Source organism: Antedon mediterranea, chromosome 4, assembly GCF_964355755.1.
Source record: "Antedon mediterranea chromosome 4, ecAntMedi1.1, whole genome shotgun sequence".
Taxonomy (NCBI): domain Eukaryota; kingdom Metazoa; phylum Echinodermata; class Crinoidea; order Comatulida; family Antedonidae; genus Antedon; species Antedon mediterranea.
Window position 1 is genome coordinate 34,568,483 of NC_092673.1, and position 16,705 is coordinate 34,585,187.

A 16,705-nucleotide genomic window follows, 5' to 3' on the forward strand; every position below is an offset into this window, starting at 1 on the left:
TGGTAAATTAAACTGGTATACGATCTAAATTAAGGCACTGCCCGGATTTGAACCAGGGATCTCTTGTTTACAAGACAGGCACTTTAAACGCTAAGCCACAGCGCCTTCATGTATTGCTTAATTACGTTAAATAAAATAATAAATTTAAAACGTTTTTGTATATTAAAATGGTGTACGATAAAAATTGATGCACTGCCCTGATTTGAACCAGGGATCTCCTGTTTACAAGACAGGCACTTTAACGGCTAAGCTACAGCGCCTTGCTGTAATTTTGAATTACGTTAAAAAAATAATAATTAAAAAACAGTTTGTATATTAAAATGGTATACGATAAAAATAAAGGCACTGCCCGGATTTGAACCGGGAATCTCCCGTTTACTAGACAGGCGCTTTAACCACTAAGCCACAGCACCTTGCTGTAGTTTTGAATTACGTTACCCAAATAATAATGAAAAAACATTTTGTATATTAAAATGGTATACAATAAAAATAAAGGCACTGCCCGGAATTGAACCTGGGATCTCCTGTTTACAAGACAGGCGCTTTAACCGCCAAGCTTTGCTGTAATTTTGAATTACGTTAAAAAAATAATAATTAAAAAACATTTTGTATATTAAAATAATATACGATAAAAATAAAGGCACTGCCAGGATTTGAACCGGGGACCTCCTGTTTACTAGACAGGCGCTTTAACCGCTAAGCCACAGCGCCTTACTGTAATGCTGAATAACGTTAAGAAAAATAATAACTTAAAAAGTTTTTATATATTAAAATGGTATACGATAAAAATTAAGGCACTGGCTGGATTTGAACCAGGGATCTCTTGTTTACTAGACAGGCACTTTAACCGCTACGCCACAGCGCCTTGCTGTAATGCTGAATTACGTTTAAAAAAAAAATAACTTAAAAAAGTTTTGGTAAATTGAACTGGTATACGATCAAAATTAAGGCACTGCCCGGATTTGAACCAGGGATCTCCTGTTTACTAGACAGGCGCTGTAACCGCTAAGCCTCAGCACCTTGCTGTAATTTTGATTTACGTTAAAAAAAATAATAATAAAAAAACATTTTGTATATTATAATGGTATACGATAAAAATGAAGGCACTTTCCAGATTTGAACCGGGGATCTCCTGTTTACAAGACAGGCACTTTAACCGCTAAGCCACAGCGCCTTGCTGTAATACTGACTACCTTAAAAAAAAAAATAACTGAAAAACGTTTTGTATATTAAAATGGTATACAATAAAAACCAAGGCACTGCCCGGATTTGAACCTGGGATCTCCTGTTTACAAGACAGGCGCTTTAACCGCTAAGCAACAGCGCCCTTCCTGTATTGCTTAATTACGTTAAAAAAAATAATAATGAAAAAACATTTTGTATATTATAATGGTAGATGATAAAAATTAAGGCACCACCTGGATTTGAACTGGGGATCTCCTGTTTACTAGACAGGCACTTTAACCGCTAAGCCACAGTGCCTTGCTACAACGCTGAACTACGTTAAAAAAATAATAACTAAAAAACGTTTTGTATATTCAAATGGTATACAATAAAAATTAAGGCACTGCCCGGATTTGAACCGGGGATCTCCTGTTTACAAGACAGGCGCTTTAACAGCTAAACCACAGCGCCTTCATGTATTGCTTAATTACGTTAAATAAAATAATAAATTTAAAACGTTTTTGTACATTATAATGGTGTACGATAAAAATTGAGGCACTGCCCTGATTTGAACTAGGGATCTCCTGTTTACAAGACAGGCGCTTTAACCGCTAATCCACAGCGCCTTGCTGTAATTTTGAATTACGTTAAAAAAATAATAATTAAAAAACATTTTGTATATTAAAATGGTATACGATAAAAATGAAGGCAGCGCCCGGATTTGAACCGGGGATCTCTTGTTTACTAGACAGGCGCTTTAACCGCTAATCCACAGCGCCTTGCTGTAAGTTTGAATTACGTTAACAAAATAATAATAAAAAAACATTTTGTATATTAAAATGGTATACGATAAAAATGAAGGCACTGCCCGGATTTGAACCGGGAATCTCCTGTTTACAAGACAGGCGCTTTAACCGCTGAGCCACAGCGCGTTGCTGTAATGCTGAATTACGTTAAAAAAATAAAAACTTAAAAAAGTTTTGGTAAATTAAACTGATATACGATCAAAATTAAGGAACTGCCCGGATTTGAACCAGGGATCTCCTGTTTACTAGGCAGGCGCTTTAACCGCTAAGCTTTGCTGTAATTTTGAATTACGTTAAAAAAATAATAATTAAAAAACATTTTGTATATTAAAATAATATACGATAAAAATAAAGGCACTGCCAGGATTTGAACCGGGGACCTCCTGTTTACTAGACAGGCGCTTTAACCGCTAAGCCACAGCGCCTTACTGTAATGCTGAATAACGTTAAGAAAAATAATAACTTAAAAAGTTTTTATATATTAAAATGGTATACGATAAAAATTAAGGCACTGGCTGGATTTGAACCAGGGATCTCTTGTTTACTAGACAGGCACTTTAACCGCTACGCCACAGCGCCTTGCTGTAATGCTGAATTACGTTTAAAAAAAAATAACTTAAAAAAGTTTTGGTAAATTGAACTGGTATACGATCAAAATTAAGGCACTGCCCGGATTTGAACCAGGGATCTCCTGTTTACTAGACAGGCGCTGTAACCGCTAAGCCACAGCACCTTGCTGTAATTTTGATTTACGTTAAAAAAAATAATAATGAAAAAACATTTTGTATATTATAATGGTATACGATAAAAATGAAGGCACTTCCCAGATTTGAACCGGGGATCTCCTGTTTACAAGACAGGCACTTTAACCGCTAAGCCACAGCGCCTTGCTGTAATGCTGACTACCTTAAAAAAAAAATAACTGAAAAACGTTTTGTATATTAAAATGGTATACAATAAAAACCAAGGCACTGCCCGGATTTGAACCTGGGATCTCCTGTTTACAAGACAGGCGCTTTAACCGCTAAGCAACAGCGCCCTTCCTGTATTGCTTAATTACGTTAAAAAAAATAATAATGAAAAAACATTTTGTATATTATAATGGTATATGATAAAAATTAAGGCACCACCTGGATTTGAACTGGGGATCTCCTGTTTACTAGACAGGCACTTCAACCGCTAAGCCACAGTGCTTTGCTACAACGCTGAACTACGTTAAAAAAATAATAACTAAAAAACGTTTTGTATATTCAAATGGTATATAATAAAAATTAAGGCACTGCCCGGATTTGAACCGGGGATCTCCTGTTTACAAGACAGGCGCTTTAACAGCTAAACCACAGGGCCTTCATGTATTGCTTAATTACGTTAAATAAAATAATAAATTTAAAACGTTTTTGTACATTATAATGGTGTACGATAAAAATTGAGGCACTGCCCTGATTTGAACTAGGGATCTCCTGTTTACAAGACAGGCGCTTTAACCGCTAACCCACAGCGCCTTGCTGTAATTTTGAATTACGTTAAAAAAATAATAATTAAAAAACATTTTGTATATTAAAATGGTATACGATAAAAATGAAGGCACTGCCCGGATTTGAACCGGGGATCTCCTGATTACTAGACAGGCGCTTTAACCGCTAAGCCACAGCGCCTTACTGTGGTTTTGAATTACGTTAACAAAATAATAATTAAAAAACATTAATTTGTATATTAAAATGGTATACGATAAAAATGAAGGCACTGCCCGGATTTGAACCGGGGATCTCCTGTTTACTAGACAGGCGCTTTAACCGCTAAGCCACAGCGCCTTACTGTAGTTTTGAATTACGTTAACAAAATAATAATGAAAAAACATTTTGTATATTAAAATGGTATACGATAAAAATGAAGGCACTGCCCGGATTTGAACCGGGGATCTCCTGTTTACAAGACAGGCGCTTTAACCGCTAAACCACAGCGTCTTGCTGTAAATCTGAATTACGTTTAAAAAAATAATATCTTAAAAAAGTTTTTGGTAATTTAACTGGTATACGATCTAAATTAAGGCACTGCCCGGATTTGAACCGGGGATCTCCTGTTTACAAGACAGGCACTTTAACCGCTAAGCCACAGCGCCTTCATGTATTGCTTAATTACGTTAAATAAAATAATAAATTCAAAACGTTTTTGTATATTAAAATGGTGTACGATAAAAATTGAGGCACTGCCCTGATTTGAACCAGGGATCTCCTGTTTACAAGACAGGCACTTTAACGGCTAAGCTACAGCGCCTTGCTGTAATCTTGAATTACGTTAAAAAAATTAATAATTAAAAAACAGTTTGTATATTAAATTGGTATACGATAAAAATAAAGGCACTGCCCGGATTTGAACCGGGAATCTCACGTTTACTAGACAGGCGCTTTAACCACTAAGCCACAGCGCCTTGCTGTAGTTTTGAATTACGTTACCAAAAAAATAATGAAAAAACATTTTGTATATTAAAATGGTATACAATAAAAATAAAGGCACTGCCCGGAAGTGAACCTGGGATCTCCTGTTTACTAGACGCTAAGCCACAGCGCCTTACTGTAATGCTGAATTACGTTAAGAAAAATAATAACTTAAAAAGTTTTTGTATATTAAAATGGTATACAATAAAAATCAAGGCAGTGCCCGGATTTGAACCCGGGATCTCCTGTTTACAAGACAGGCGCTTTAACCGCTAAGCAACAGCGACCTGCTGTAATTTTGATTTACGTTAAAAAAAATAATAATGAAAAAAAATTTTGTATATTATAATGGTATATGATAAAAATTAAGACAGCGCCCGGATTTGAACCGGGGATCTCCTGTTTACAAGACAGGCGCTTTAACCGCTAAGCAACAGTGCCTTCCTGTATTGCTTAATTACGTTAAGAAAAATAATAACTAAAAAACGTTTTGTATATTAAAATGGTATACGATGGATATTAAGGCACTGATTGGATTTGAACCGGGGATCTCCTGTTTACTAGACAGGAGCTTTAAGCTTGCTGTAATGATGAATTCGGTTAAAAAGATAGTAACTGAAAAAACGTTTTGTATATTAAAATGGTATACGATAAAAATGAAGGCACTGCCCGGATTTGAACCGGGGATCTCCTGTTTACAAGACAGGCGCTTTAACCGCTAAACCACAGCGCCTTGCTGTAATGCTGACTACCTTAAAAAAAAAATAACTGAAAAACGTTTTGTATATTAAAATGGTATACAATAAAAATAAAGGCACTGCCCGGATTTGAACCGGGGATCTCCTGTTTACTAGACAGGCACTTTAACCGCTACGCCACAGCGCCTTGCTGTAATGCTGAATTACGTTTAAAAAAAAATAACTTAAAAAAGTTTTGGTAAATTGAACTGGTATACGATCAAAATTAAGGCACTGCCCGGATTTGAACCAGGGATCTCCTGTTTACTAGACAGGCGCTGTAACCGCTAAGCCACAGCACCTTGCTGTAATTTTGATTTACGTTAAAAAAAATAATAATGAAAAAACATTTTGTATATTATAATGGTATACGATAAAAATGAAGGCACTTCCCAGATTTGAACCGGGGATCTCCTGTTTACAAGACAGGCACTTTAACCGCTAAGCCACAGCGCCTTGCTGTAATGCTGACTACCTTAAAAAAAAAATAACTGAAAAACGTTTTGTATATTAAAATGGTATACAATAAAAACCAAGGCACTGCCCGGATTTGAACCTGGGATCTCCTGTTTACAAGACAGGCGCTTTAACCGCTAAGCAACAGCGCCCTTCCTGTATTGCTTAATTACGTTAAAAAAAATAATAATGAAAAAACATTTTGTATATTATAATGGTATATGATAAAAATTAAGGCACCACCTGGATTTGAACTGGGGATCTCCTGTTTACTAGACAGGCGCTTTAACCGCTAAGCCACAGTGCTTTGCTACAACGCTGAACTACGTTAAAAAAATAATAACTAAAAAACGTTTTGTATATTCAAATGGTATACAATAAAAATTAAGGCACTGCCCGGATTTGAACCGGGGATCTCCTGTTTACAAGACAGGCGCTTTAACAGCTAAACCACAGGGCCTTCATGTATTGCTTAATTACGTTAAATAAAATAATAAATTTAAAACGTTTTTGTACATTATAATGGTGTACGATAAAAATTGAGGCACTGCCCTGATTTGAACTAGGGATCTCCTGTTTACAAGACAGGCGCTTTAACCGCTAATCCACAGCGCCTTGCTGTAATTTTGAATTACGTTAAAAAAATAATAATTAAAAAACATTTTGTATATTAAAATGGTATACGATAAAAATGAAGGCACTGCCCGGATTTGAACCGGGGATCTCCTGTTTACTAGACAGGCGCTTTAACCGCTAAGCCACAGCGCCTTACTGTGGTTTTGAATTACGTTAACAAAATAATAATGAAAAAACATTTTGTTTATTAAAATGGTATACGATAAAAATGAAGGCAGTGCCCGGATTTGAACCGGGGATCTCTTGTTTACTAGACAGGCGCTTTAACCGCTAATCCACACCGCCTTGCTGTAAGTTTGAATTACGTTAAAAAAATAATAACTTAAAAAAGTTTTGGTAAATTAAACTGATATACGATCAAAATTAAGGAACTGCCCGGATTTGAACCAGGGATCTCCTGTTTACTAGGCAGGCGATTTAACCGCTACGCCACAGCGCTTTGCTACATCGCTGAACTACGTTAAAAAAATAATAACTAAAAAACATTTTGTATATTCAAATGGTATACAATAAAAATTAAGGCACTGCCCGGATTTGAACCGGGGATCTCCTGTTCACAAGACAGGCGCTTTAACAGCTAAACCACAGCGCCTTCATGTATTGCTTAATTACGTTAAAGAAAATAATAAATTTAAAACGTTTTTGTACATTATAATGGTGTACGATAAAAATTTAGGCACTGCCCTGATTTGAACTAGGGATCTCCTGTTTACAAGACAGGCGTTTTAACCGCTAATCCACAGCGCCTTGCTGTAATTTTGAATTACGTTAAAAAAATAATAATTAAAAAACATTAATTTGTATATTAAAATGGTATACGATAAAAATGAAGGCACTGCCCGGATTTGAACCGGGGATCTCCTGTTTACTAGACAGGCGCTTTAACCGCTAAACCACAGCGCCTTACTGTAGTTTTGAATTACGTTAACAAAATAATAATGAAAAAACATTTTGTATATTAAAATGGTATACGATAAAAATGAAGGCACTGCCCGGATTTGAACCGGGGATCTCCTGTTTACTAGACAGGCGCTTTAACCGCTAAGCCACAGCGCCTTACTGTAGTTTTGAATTACGTTAACAAAATAATAATGAAAAAACATTTTGTATATTAAAATGGTATACGATAAAAAATGAAGGCACTGACCGGATTTGAACCGGGAATCTCCTGTTTACAAGACAGGCGCTTTAACCGCTAAACCACAGCGTCTTGCTGTAAATCTGAATTACGTTTAAAAAAATAATATCTTAAAAAAGTTTTTGGTAATTTAACTGGTATACGATCTAAATTAAGGCACTGCCCGGATTTGAACCGGGGATCTCCTGTTTACAAGACAGGCACTTTAACCGCTAAGCCACAGCGCCTTCATGTATTGCTTAATTACGTTAAATAAAATAATAAATTCAAAACGTTTTTGTATATTAAAATGGTGTACGATAAAAATTGAGGCACTGCCCTGTATTGAACCAGGGATCTCCTGTTTACAAGACAGGCACTTTAACGGCTAAGCTACAGCGCCTTGCTGTAATCTTGAATTACGTTAAAAAAATTAATAATTAAAAAACAGTTTGTATATTAAATTGGTATACGATAAAAATAAAGGCACTGCCCGGATTTGAACCGGGAATCTCACGTTTACTAGACAGGCGCTTTAACCACTAAGCCACAGCGCCTTGCTGTAGTTTTGAATTACGTTACCAAAAAAATAATGAAAAAACATTTTGTATATTAAAATGGTATACAATAAAAATAAAGGCACTGCCCGGAAGTGAACCTGGGATCTCCTGTTTACTAGACGCTAAGCCACAGCGCCTTACTGTAATGCTGAATTACGTTAAGAAAAATAATAACTTAAAAAGTTTTTGTATATTAAAATGGTATACAATAAAAATCAAGGCAGTGCCCGGATTTGAACCCGGGATCTCCTGTTTACAAGACAGGCGCTTTAACCGCTAAGCAACAGCGACCTGCTGTAATTTTGATTTACGTTAAAAAAAATAATAATGAAAAAAAATTTTGTATATTATAATGGTATATGATAAAAATTAAGACAGCGCCCGGATTTGAACCGGGGATCTCCTGTTTACAAGACAGGCGCTTTAACCGCTAAGCAACAGTGCCTTCCTGTATTGCTTAATTACGTTAAGAAAAATAATAACTAAAAAACGTTTTGTATATTAAAATGGTATACGATGGATATTAAGGCACTGATTGGATTTGAACCGGGGATCTCCTGTTTACTAGACAGGAGCTTTAAGCTTGCTGTAATGATGAATTCGGTTAAAAAGATAGTAACTGAAAAAACGTTTTGTATATTAAAATGGTATACGATAAAAATGAAGGCACTGCCCGGATTTGAACCAAGAATCTCCTGTTTACAAGACAGGCGCTTTAACCGCTAAGCCACAGCGCCTTGCTGTAATGCTGACTACCTTAAAAAAAAAATAACTGAAAAACGTTTTGTATATTAAAATGGTATACAATAAAAATAAAGGCACTGCCCGGATTTGAACCGGGGATCTCCTGTTTACTAGACAGGCGCTTTAACCGCTAAGCCACAGCACCCTCCTGTATTTCTTAATTACGTTAAGAAAAATAATAACTGAAAAACATTTTGTTTAATAAAATGGTATACGATAAAAATTAAGGCACTGGCTGGAGTTGAACCGGGGATCTCTTGTTTACTAGACAGGCGCTTTAACCAATAAGCCACAGCGCCTTGCTGTAATTTTGAATTACGTTAAAAAAATAATGATTAAAAAACATTTTGTATATTAAAATGGTATACGATAAAAATGAAGGCACTGCCCGGATTTGAACCAGGGATCTCCTGTTTACTAGACAGGCTCTTTAACCGCTAAGCCAAAGCGCCTTGCTGTAATGCTGACTACCTTAAAAAAAAATAACTGAAAAACGTTTTGTATATTAAAATGGTATACAATAAAAATAAAGGCACTGCCCGGATTTGAACCGGGGATCTCCTGTTTACTAGACGCTAAGCCACAGCGCCTTACTGTAATGCTGATTTACGTTAAGAAAAATAATAACTTAAAAAGTTTTTGTATATTAAAATGGTATACAATAAAAATCAAGGCACTGCCCGGATTTGAACCGGGGATCTCCTGTTTACAAGACAGGCGCTTTAACCGCTAAGCAATAGCGACTTGCTGTAATTTTGATTTACGTTAAAAAAAATAATAATGAAAAAACATTTTGTATATTATAATGGCATATGATAAAAATTAAGACAGCGCCCGGATTTGAACCGGGGATCTCCTGTTTACAAGACAGGCGCTTTAACCGCTAAGCAACAGCTCCTTCCTGTATTGCTTAATTACGTTAAGAAAAATAATAACTAAAAAACGTTTTGTATATTAAAATGGTATACGATGGATATTAAGGCACTGATTGGATTTGAACCGGGGATCTCCTGTTTACTAGACAGGCGCTTTAACCTTCCTGTAATGATGAATTCGGTTAAAAAGATAGTAACTGAAAAAACGTTTTGTATATTAAAATGGTATACGATAAAAATGAAGGCACTGCCCGGATTTGAACCAAGAATCTTCTGTTTACAAGACAGGTGCTTTAACCGCTAAGCCACAGCTCCTTGCTGTTATGCTGACTACCTTAAAAAAAAAATAACTGAAAAACGTTTTGTATATTAAAATGGTATACAATAAAAATCAAGGCACTGCCCGGATTTGAACCAGGGATCTCCTGTTTACTAGAAAGGCACTTTAACCGTTAAACCACAATGCCTTCCTGTATTGCTTAATTACGTTAAGAAAAATAATAACTTAAAAAAGTTTTGGTAAATTGAACTGGTATACGATCAAAATTAAGGCACTGCCCGGATTTGAACCGGGGATCTCCTGTTTACAAGACAGGCGCTTTAACCGCTAAGCAACAGCACCCTCCTGTATTGCTTAATTACGTTAAGAAAAATAATAACTGAAAAACATTTTGTTTAATAAAATGGTATACGATAAAAATTAAGGCACTGGCTGGAGTTGAACCGTGGATCTCTTGTTTACTAGACAGGCGCTTTAACCAATAAGCCACAGCACCTTGCTGTAATTTTGAATTACGTTAAAAAAAATGATAATTTAAAAACATTTTGTATATTAAAATGGTATACGATAAAAATGAAGGCACTGCCCGGATTTGAACCAGGGATCTCCTGTTTACTAGACAGGCGCTTTAACCGCTAAGCCACAGCACCTTACTGTAGTTTTGAATTACGTTAACAAAACAATAATGAAAAAACATTTTGTATATTAAAATGGTATACGATAAAAATAAAGGCCCTGCACGGATTTGAACCGGGGATCTCCTGTTTAGAAGACAGGCGCTTTAACCGCTAAGCAACAGCGCCTTCCTGTATTGCTTAATTACGTTAAGAAAAATAATAACTAAAAAACGTTTTGTATATTAAAATGGTATACGATGGATATTAAGGCACTGATTGGATTTGAACCGGGGACCTCCTGTTTACTAGACAGGCACTTTAACCGCTACGCCACAGCGCCTTGCTGTAATGCTGAATTACGTTTAAAAAAAAATAACTTAAAAAAGTTTTGGTAAATTGAACTGGTATACGATCAAAATTAAGGCACTGCCCGGATTTGAACCAGGGATCTCCTGTTTACTAGACAGGCGCTGTAACCGCTAAGCCACAGCACCTTGCTGTAATTTTGATTTACGTTAAAAAAAATAATAATGAAAAAACATTTTGTATATTATAATGGTATACGATAAAAATGAAGGCACTTCCCAGATTTGAACCGGGGATCTCCTGTTTACAAGACAGGCACTTTAACCGCTAAGCCACAGCGCCTTGCTGTAATGCTGACTACCTTAAAAAAAAAATAACTGAAAAACGTTTTGTATATTAAAATGGTATACAATAAAAACCAAGGCACTGCCCGGATTTGAACCTGGGATCTCCTGTTTACAAGACAGGCGCTTTAACCGCTAAGCAACAGCGCCCTTCCTGTATTGCTTAATTACGTTAAAAAAAATAATAATGAAAAAACATTTTGTATATTATAATGGTATATGATAAAAATTAAGGCACCACCTGGATTTGAACTGGGGATCTCCTGTTTACTAGACAGGCGCTTTAACCGCTAAGCCACAGTGCTTTGCTACAACGCTGAACTACGTTAAAAAAATAATAACTAAAAAACGTTTTGTATATTCAAATGGTATACAATAAAAATTAAGGCACTGCCCGGATTTGAACCGGGGATCTCCTGTTTACAAGACAGGCGCTTTAACAGCTAAACCACAGGGCCTTCATGTATTGCTTAATTACGTTAAATAAAATAATAAATTTAAAACGTTTTTGTACATTATAATGGTGTACGATAAAAATTGAGGCACTGCCCTGATTTGAACTAGGGATCTCCTGTTTACAAGACAGGCGCTTTAACCGCTAATCCACAGCGCCTTGCTGTAATTTTGAATTACGTTAAAAAAATAATAATTAAAAAACATTTTGTATATTAAAATGGTATACGATAAAAATGAAGGCACTGCCCGGATTTGAACCGGGGATCTCCTGTTTACTAGACAGGCGCTTTAACCGCTAAGCCACAGCGCCTTACTGTGGTTTTGAATTACGTTAACAAAATAATAATGAAAAAACATTTTGTATATTAAAATGGTATACGATAAAAATGAAGGCAGTGCCCGGATTTGAACCGGGGATCTCTTGTTTACTAGACAGGCGCTTTAACCGCTAATCCACACCGCCTTGCTGTAAGTTTGAATTACGTTAAAAAAATAATAACTTAAAAAAGTTTTGGTAAATTAAACTGATATACGATCAAAATTAAGGAACTGCCCGGATTTGAACCAGGGATCTCCTGTTTACTAGGCAGGCGATTTAACCGCTACGCCACAGCGCTTTGCTACATCGCTGAACTACGTTAAAAAAATAATAACTAAAAAACATTTTGTATATTCAAATGGTATACAATAAAAATTAAGGCACTGCCCGGATTTGAACCGGGGATCTCCTGTTCACAAGACAGGCGCTTTAACAGCTAAACCACAGCGCCTTCATGTATTGCTTAATTACGTTAAAGAAAATAATAAATTTAAAACGTTTTTGTACATTATAATGGTGTACGATAAAAATTTAGGCACTGCCCTGATTTGAACTAGGGATCTCCTGTTTACAAGACAGGCGTTTTAACCGCTAATCCACAGCGCCTTGCTGTAATTTTGAATTACGTTAAAAAAATAATAATTAAAAAACATTAATTTGTATATTAAAATGGTATACGATAAAAATGAAGGCACTGCCCGGATTTGAACCGGGGATCTCCTGTTTACTAGACAGGCGCTTTAACCGCTAAACCACAGCGCCTTACTGTAGTTTTGAATTACGTTAACAAAATAATAATGAAAAACATTTTGTATATTAAAATGGTATACGATAAAAATGAAGGCACTGCCCGGATTTGAACCGGGGATCTCCTGTTTACTAGACAGGCGCTTTAACCGCTAAGCCACAGCGCCTTACTGTAGTTTTGAATTACGTTAACAAAATAATAATGAAAAAACATTTTGTATATTAAAATGGTATACGATAAAAAATGAAGGCACTGACCGGATTTGAACCGGGAATCTCCTGTTTACAAGACAGGCGCTTTAACCGCTAAACCACAGCGTCTTGCTGTAAATCTGAATTACGTTTAAAAAAATAATATCTTAAAAAAGTTTTTGGTAATTTAACTGGTATACGATCTAAATTAAGGCACTGCCCGGATTTGAACCGGGGATCTCCTGTTTACAAGACAGGCACTTTAACCGCTAAGCCACAGCGCCTTCATGTATTGCTTAATTACGTTAAATAAAATAATAAATTCAAAACGTTTTTGTATATTAAAATGGTGTACGATAAAAATTGAGGCACTGCCCTGTATTGAACCAGGGATCTCCTGTTTACAAGACAGGCACTTTAACGGCTAAGCTACAGCGCCTTGCTGTAATCTTGAATTACGTTAAAAAAATTAATAATTAAAAAACAGTTTGTATATTAAATTGGTATACGATAAAAATAAAGGCACTGCCCGGATTTGAACCGGGAATCTCACGTTTACTAGACAGGCGCTTTAACCACTAAGCCACAGCGCCTTGCTGTAGTTTTGAATTACGTTACCAAAAAAATAATGAAAAAACATTTTGTATATTAAAATGGTATACAATAAAAATAAAGGCACTGCCCGGAAGTGAACCTGGGATCTCCTGTTTACTAGACGCTAAGCCACAGCGCCTTACTGTAATGCTGAATTACGTTAAGAAAAATAATAACTTAAAAAGTTTTTGTATATTAAAATGGTATACAATAAAAATCAAGGCAGTGCCCGGATTTGAACCCGGGATCTCCTGTTTACAAGACAGGCGCTTTAACCGCTAAGCAACAGCGACCTGCTGTAATTTTGATTTACGTTAAAAAAAATAATAATGAAAAAAAATTTTGTATATTATAATGGTATATGATAAAAATTAAGACAGCGCCCGGATTTGAACCGGGGATCTCCTGTTTACAAGACAGGCGCTTTAACCGCTAAGCAACAGTGCCTTCCTGTATTGCTTAATTACGTTAAGAAAAATAATAACTAAAAAACGTTTTGTATATTAAAATGGTATACGATGGATATTAAGGCACTGATTGGATTTGAACCGGGGATCTCCTGTTTACTAGACAGGAGCTTTAAGCTTGCTGTAATGATGAATTCGGTTAAAAAGATAGTAACTGAAAAAACGTTTTGTATATTAAAATGGTATACGATAAAAATGAAGGCACTGCCCGGATTTGAACCAAGAATCTCCTGTTTACAAGACAGGCGCTTTAACCGCTAAGCCACAGCGCCTTGCTGTAATGCTGACTACCTTAAAAAAAAAATAACTGAAAAACGTTTTGTATATTAAAATGGTATACAATAAAAATAAAGGCACTGCCCGGATTTGAACCGGGGATCTCCTGTTTACTAGACAGGCGCTTTAACCGCTAAGCCACAGCACCCTCCTGTATTTCTTAATTACGTTAAGAAAAATAATAACTGAAAAACATTTTGTTTAATAAAATGGTATACGATAAAAATTAAGGCACTGGCTGGAGTTGAACCGGGGATCTCTTGTTTACTAGACAGGCGCTTTAACCAATAAGCCACAGCGCCTTGCTGTAATTTTGAATTACGTTAAAAAAATAATGATTAAAAAACATTTTGTATATTAAAATGGTATACGATAAAAATGAAGGCACTGCCCGGATTTGAACCAGGGATCTCCTGTTTACTAGACAGGCTCTTTAACCGCTAAGCCAAAGCGCCTTGCTGTAATGCTGACTACCTTAAAAAAAAATAACTGAAAAACGTTTTGTATATTAAAATGGTATACAATAAAAATAAAGGCACTGCCCGGATTTGAACCGGGGATCTCCTGTTTACTAGACGCTAAGCCACAGCGCCTTACTGTAATGCTGATTTACGTTAAGAAAAATAATAACTTAAAAAGTTTTTGTATATTAAAATGGTATACAATAAAAATCAAGGCACTGCCCGGATTTGAACCGGGGATCTCCTGTTTACAAGACAGGCGCTTTAACCGCTAAGCAATAGCGACTTGCTGTAATTTTGATTTACGTTAAAAAAAATAATAATGAAAAAACATTTTGTATATTATAATGGTATATGATAAAAATTAAGACAGCGCCCGGATTTGAACCGGGGATCTCCTGTTTACAAGACAGGCGCTTTAACCGCTAAGCAACAGCTCCTTCCTGTATTGCTTAATTACGTTAAGAAAAATAATAACTAAAAAACGTTTTGTATATTAAAATGGTATACGATGGATATTAAGGCACTGATTGGATTTGAACCGGGGATCTCCTGTTTACTAGACAGGCGCTTTAACCTTCCTGTAATGATGAATTCGGTTAAAAAGATAGTAACTGAAAAAACGTTTTGTATATTAAAATGGTATACGATAAAAATGAAGGCACTGCCCGGATTTGAACCAAGAATCTTCTGTTTACAAGACAGGTGCTTTAACCGCTAAGCCACAGCTCCTTGCTGTTATGCTGACTACCTTAAAAAAAAAATAACTGAAAAACGTTTTGTATATTAAAATGGTATACAATAAAAATCAAGGCACTGCCCGGATTTGAACCAGGGATCTCCTGTTTACTAGAAAGGCACTTTAACCGTTAAACCACAACGCCTTCCTGTATTGCTTAATTACGTTAAGAAAAATAATAACTTAAAAAAGTTTTGGTAAATTGAACTGGTATACGATCAAAATTAAGGCACTGCCCGGATTTGAACCGGGGATCTCCTGTTTACAAGACAGGCGCTTTAACCGCTAAGCAACAGCACCCTCCTGTATTGCTTAATTACGTTAAGAAAAATAATAACTGAAAAACATTTTGTTTAATAAAATGGTATACGATAAAAATTAAGGCACTGGCTGGAGTTGAACCGTGGATCTCTTGTTTACTAGACAGGCGCTTTAACCAATAAGCCACAGCACCTTGCTGTAATTTTGAATTACGTTAAAAAAAATGATAATTTAAAAACATTTTGTATATTAAAATGGTATACGATAAAAATGAAGGCACTGCCCGGATTTGAACCAGGGATCTCCTGTTTACTAGACAGGCGCTTTAACCGCTAAGCCACAGCACCTTACTGTAGTTTTGAATTACGTTAACAAAACAATAATGAAAAAACATTTTGTATATTAAAATGGTATACGATAAAAATAAAGGCCCTGCACGGATTTGAACCGGGGATCTCCTGTTTAGAAGACAGGCGCTTTAACCGCTAAGCAACAGCGCCTTCCTGTATTGCTTAATTACGTTAAGAAAAATAATAACTAAAAAACGTTTTGTATATTAAAATGGTATACGATGGATATTAAGGCACTGATTGGATTTGAACCGGGGACCTCCTGTTTACTAGACAGGCGCTTTAACCTTCCTGTAATGATGAATTCGGTTAAAAAGATAGTAACTGAAAAAACGTTTTGTATATTAAAATGGTATACGATAAAAATGAAGGCACTGCCCGGATTTGAACCAAGAATCTCCTGTTTACAAGACAGGCGCTTTAACCGCTAATCCACAGCGCCTTGCTGTGATGCTGACTACCTTAAAAAAAAAATAACTGAAAAACCTTTTGTATATTAAAATGGTATACAATAAAAATAAAGGCACTGCCCGGATTTGAACCGAGGATCTCCTGTTTACTAGACGCTAAGCCACAGCGCCTTACTGTAATGCTGAATTACGTTAAGAAAAATAATAACTAAAAAACGTTTTGTATATTAAAATGGTATACGATGGATATTAAGGCACTGATTGGATTTGAACCGGGGATCTCCTGTTTACTAGACAGGCGCTTTAACCTTCCTGTAATGATGAATTCGGTTAAAAAGATAGTAACTGAAAAAACG

The 16,705-nt window shown here is 35.9% G+C and overlaps 35 non-coding genes across 35 annotated transcripts; all 35 read right to left on the reverse strand.

The window, feature by feature from the left end:
- Window positions 1–340: 340 nt before the first annotated feature.
- Trnat-agu (transfer RNA threonine (anticodon AGU)) lies at window positions 341–413 on the reverse strand. The gene has a single exon. It is a non-coding gene; the product is annotated as a tRNA-Thr (tRNA).
- Window positions 414–638: 225 nt separating this feature from the next.
- On the reverse strand, window positions 639–711 carry Trnat-agu (transfer RNA threonine (anticodon AGU)). Its single transcript has one exon. It is a non-coding gene; the product is annotated as a tRNA-Thr (tRNA).
- A 236-nt stretch (window positions 712–947) lies between these two features.
- Window positions 948–1,020, reverse strand: Trnat-agu (transfer RNA threonine (anticodon AGU)). The gene has a single exon. It is a non-coding gene; the product is annotated as a tRNA-Thr (tRNA).
- Window positions 1,021–2,322: 1,302 nt separating this feature from the next.
- Window positions 2,323–2,395, reverse strand: Trnat-agu (transfer RNA threonine (anticodon AGU)). The gene has a single exon. It is a non-coding gene; the product is annotated as a tRNA-Thr (tRNA).
- A 235-nt stretch (window positions 2,396–2,630) lies between these two features.
- Window positions 2,631–2,703, reverse strand: Trnat-agu (transfer RNA threonine (anticodon AGU)). Its single transcript has one exon. It is a non-coding gene; the product is annotated as a tRNA-Thr (tRNA).
- Window positions 2,704–3,552: 849 nt separating this feature from the next.
- Window positions 3,553–3,625, reverse strand: Trnat-agu (transfer RNA threonine (anticodon AGU)). Its single transcript has one exon. It is a non-coding gene; the product is annotated as a tRNA-Thr (tRNA).
- An 83-nt stretch (window positions 3,626–3,708) lies between these two features.
- Trnat-agu (transfer RNA threonine (anticodon AGU)) lies at window positions 3,709–3,781 on the reverse strand. The gene has a single exon. It is a non-coding gene; the product is annotated as a tRNA-Thr (tRNA).
- Window positions 3,782–4,016: 235 nt separating this feature from the next.
- Window positions 4,017–4,089, reverse strand: Trnat-ugu (transfer RNA threonine (anticodon UGU)). Its single transcript has one exon. It is a non-coding gene; the product is annotated as a tRNA-Thr (tRNA).
- Window positions 4,090–4,325: 236 nt separating this feature from the next.
- On the reverse strand, window positions 4,326–4,398 carry Trnat-agu (transfer RNA threonine (anticodon AGU)). Its single transcript has one exon. It is a non-coding gene; the product is annotated as a tRNA-Thr (tRNA).
- Window positions 4,399–5,065: 667 nt separating this feature from the next.
- Trnat-ugu (transfer RNA threonine (anticodon UGU)) lies at window positions 5,066–5,138 on the reverse strand. The gene has a single exon. It is a non-coding gene; the product is annotated as a tRNA-Thr (tRNA).
- Window positions 5,139–5,217: 79 nt separating this feature from the next.
- Window positions 5,218–5,290, reverse strand: Trnat-agu (transfer RNA threonine (anticodon AGU)). Its single transcript has one exon. It is a non-coding gene; the product is annotated as a tRNA-Thr (tRNA).
- Window positions 5,291–5,371: 81 nt separating this feature from the next.
- Window positions 5,372–5,444, reverse strand: Trnat-agu (transfer RNA threonine (anticodon AGU)). Its single transcript has one exon. It is a non-coding gene; the product is annotated as a tRNA-Thr (tRNA).
- An 849-nt stretch (window positions 5,445–6,293) lies between these two features.
- Window positions 6,294–6,366, reverse strand: Trnat-agu (transfer RNA threonine (anticodon AGU)). Its single transcript has one exon. It is a non-coding gene; the product is annotated as a tRNA-Thr (tRNA).
- An 80-nt stretch (window positions 6,367–6,446) lies between these two features.
- Window positions 6,447–6,519, reverse strand: Trnat-agu (transfer RNA threonine (anticodon AGU)). Its single transcript has one exon. It is a non-coding gene; the product is annotated as a tRNA-Thr (tRNA).
- A 545-nt stretch (window positions 6,520–7,064) lies between these two features.
- Window positions 7,065–7,137, reverse strand: Trnat-agu (transfer RNA threonine (anticodon AGU)). Its single transcript has one exon. It is a non-coding gene; the product is annotated as a tRNA-Thr (tRNA).
- An 80-nt stretch (window positions 7,138–7,217) lies between these two features.
- On the reverse strand, window positions 7,218–7,290 carry Trnat-agu (transfer RNA threonine (anticodon AGU)). The gene has a single exon. It is a non-coding gene; the product is annotated as a tRNA-Thr (tRNA).
- Window positions 7,291–7,526: 236 nt separating this feature from the next.
- Window positions 7,527–7,599, reverse strand: Trnat-ugu (transfer RNA threonine (anticodon UGU)). Its single transcript has one exon. It is a non-coding gene; the product is annotated as a tRNA-Thr (tRNA).
- Window positions 7,600–7,835: 236 nt separating this feature from the next.
- Trnat-agu (transfer RNA threonine (anticodon AGU)) lies at window positions 7,836–7,908 on the reverse strand. Its single transcript has one exon. It is a non-coding gene; the product is annotated as a tRNA-Thr (tRNA).
- A 667-nt stretch (window positions 7,909–8,575) lies between these two features.
- Trnat-ugu (transfer RNA threonine (anticodon UGU)) lies at window positions 8,576–8,648 on the reverse strand. Its single transcript has one exon. It is a non-coding gene; the product is annotated as a tRNA-Thr (tRNA).
- A 79-nt stretch (window positions 8,649–8,727) lies between these two features.
- Window positions 8,728–8,800, reverse strand: Trnat-agu (transfer RNA threonine (anticodon AGU)). Its single transcript has one exon. It is a non-coding gene; the product is annotated as a tRNA-Thr (tRNA).
- Window positions 8,801–9,034: 234 nt separating this feature from the next.
- Window positions 9,035–9,107, reverse strand: Trnat-agu (transfer RNA threonine (anticodon AGU)). The gene has a single exon. It is a non-coding gene; the product is annotated as a tRNA-Thr (tRNA).
- Window positions 9,108–10,079: 972 nt separating this feature from the next.
- On the reverse strand, window positions 10,080–10,152 carry Trnat-ugu (transfer RNA threonine (anticodon UGU)). The gene has a single exon. It is a non-coding gene; the product is annotated as a tRNA-Thr (tRNA).
- Window positions 10,153–10,387: 235 nt separating this feature from the next.
- Trnat-agu (transfer RNA threonine (anticodon AGU)) lies at window positions 10,388–10,460 on the reverse strand. The gene has a single exon. It is a non-coding gene; the product is annotated as a tRNA-Thr (tRNA).
- A 388-nt stretch (window positions 10,461–10,848) lies between these two features.
- On the reverse strand, window positions 10,849–10,921 carry Trnat-agu (transfer RNA threonine (anticodon AGU)). Its single transcript has one exon. It is a non-coding gene; the product is annotated as a tRNA-Thr (tRNA).
- Window positions 10,922–11,770: 849 nt separating this feature from the next.
- Window positions 11,771–11,843, reverse strand: Trnat-agu (transfer RNA threonine (anticodon AGU)). Its single transcript has one exon. It is a non-coding gene; the product is annotated as a tRNA-Thr (tRNA).
- An 80-nt stretch (window positions 11,844–11,923) lies between these two features.
- Window positions 11,924–11,996, reverse strand: Trnat-agu (transfer RNA threonine (anticodon AGU)). The gene has a single exon. It is a non-coding gene; the product is annotated as a tRNA-Thr (tRNA).
- A 545-nt stretch (window positions 11,997–12,541) lies between these two features.
- Window positions 12,542–12,614, reverse strand: Trnat-agu (transfer RNA threonine (anticodon AGU)). The gene has a single exon. It is a non-coding gene; the product is annotated as a tRNA-Thr (tRNA).
- Window positions 12,615–12,693: 79 nt separating this feature from the next.
- Window positions 12,694–12,766, reverse strand: Trnat-agu (transfer RNA threonine (anticodon AGU)). The gene has a single exon. It is a non-coding gene; the product is annotated as a tRNA-Thr (tRNA).
- A 236-nt stretch (window positions 12,767–13,002) lies between these two features.
- Window positions 13,003–13,075, reverse strand: Trnat-ugu (transfer RNA threonine (anticodon UGU)). The gene has a single exon. It is a non-coding gene; the product is annotated as a tRNA-Thr (tRNA).
- A 236-nt stretch (window positions 13,076–13,311) lies between these two features.
- Window positions 13,312–13,384, reverse strand: Trnat-agu (transfer RNA threonine (anticodon AGU)). Its single transcript has one exon. It is a non-coding gene; the product is annotated as a tRNA-Thr (tRNA).
- Window positions 13,385–14,051: 667 nt separating this feature from the next.
- On the reverse strand, window positions 14,052–14,124 carry Trnat-ugu (transfer RNA threonine (anticodon UGU)). Its single transcript has one exon. It is a non-coding gene; the product is annotated as a tRNA-Thr (tRNA).
- A 79-nt stretch (window positions 14,125–14,203) lies between these two features.
- On the reverse strand, window positions 14,204–14,276 carry Trnat-agu (transfer RNA threonine (anticodon AGU)). Its single transcript has one exon. It is a non-coding gene; the product is annotated as a tRNA-Thr (tRNA).
- Window positions 14,277–14,510: 234 nt separating this feature from the next.
- On the reverse strand, window positions 14,511–14,583 carry Trnat-agu (transfer RNA threonine (anticodon AGU)). The gene has a single exon. It is a non-coding gene; the product is annotated as a tRNA-Thr (tRNA).
- A 972-nt stretch (window positions 14,584–15,555) lies between these two features.
- On the reverse strand, window positions 15,556–15,628 carry Trnat-ugu (transfer RNA threonine (anticodon UGU)). The gene has a single exon. It is a non-coding gene; the product is annotated as a tRNA-Thr (tRNA).
- A 235-nt stretch (window positions 15,629–15,863) lies between these two features.
- Trnat-agu (transfer RNA threonine (anticodon AGU)) lies at window positions 15,864–15,936 on the reverse strand. The gene has a single exon. It is a non-coding gene; the product is annotated as a tRNA-Thr (tRNA).
- Window positions 15,937–16,705: the final 769 nt, after the last annotated feature.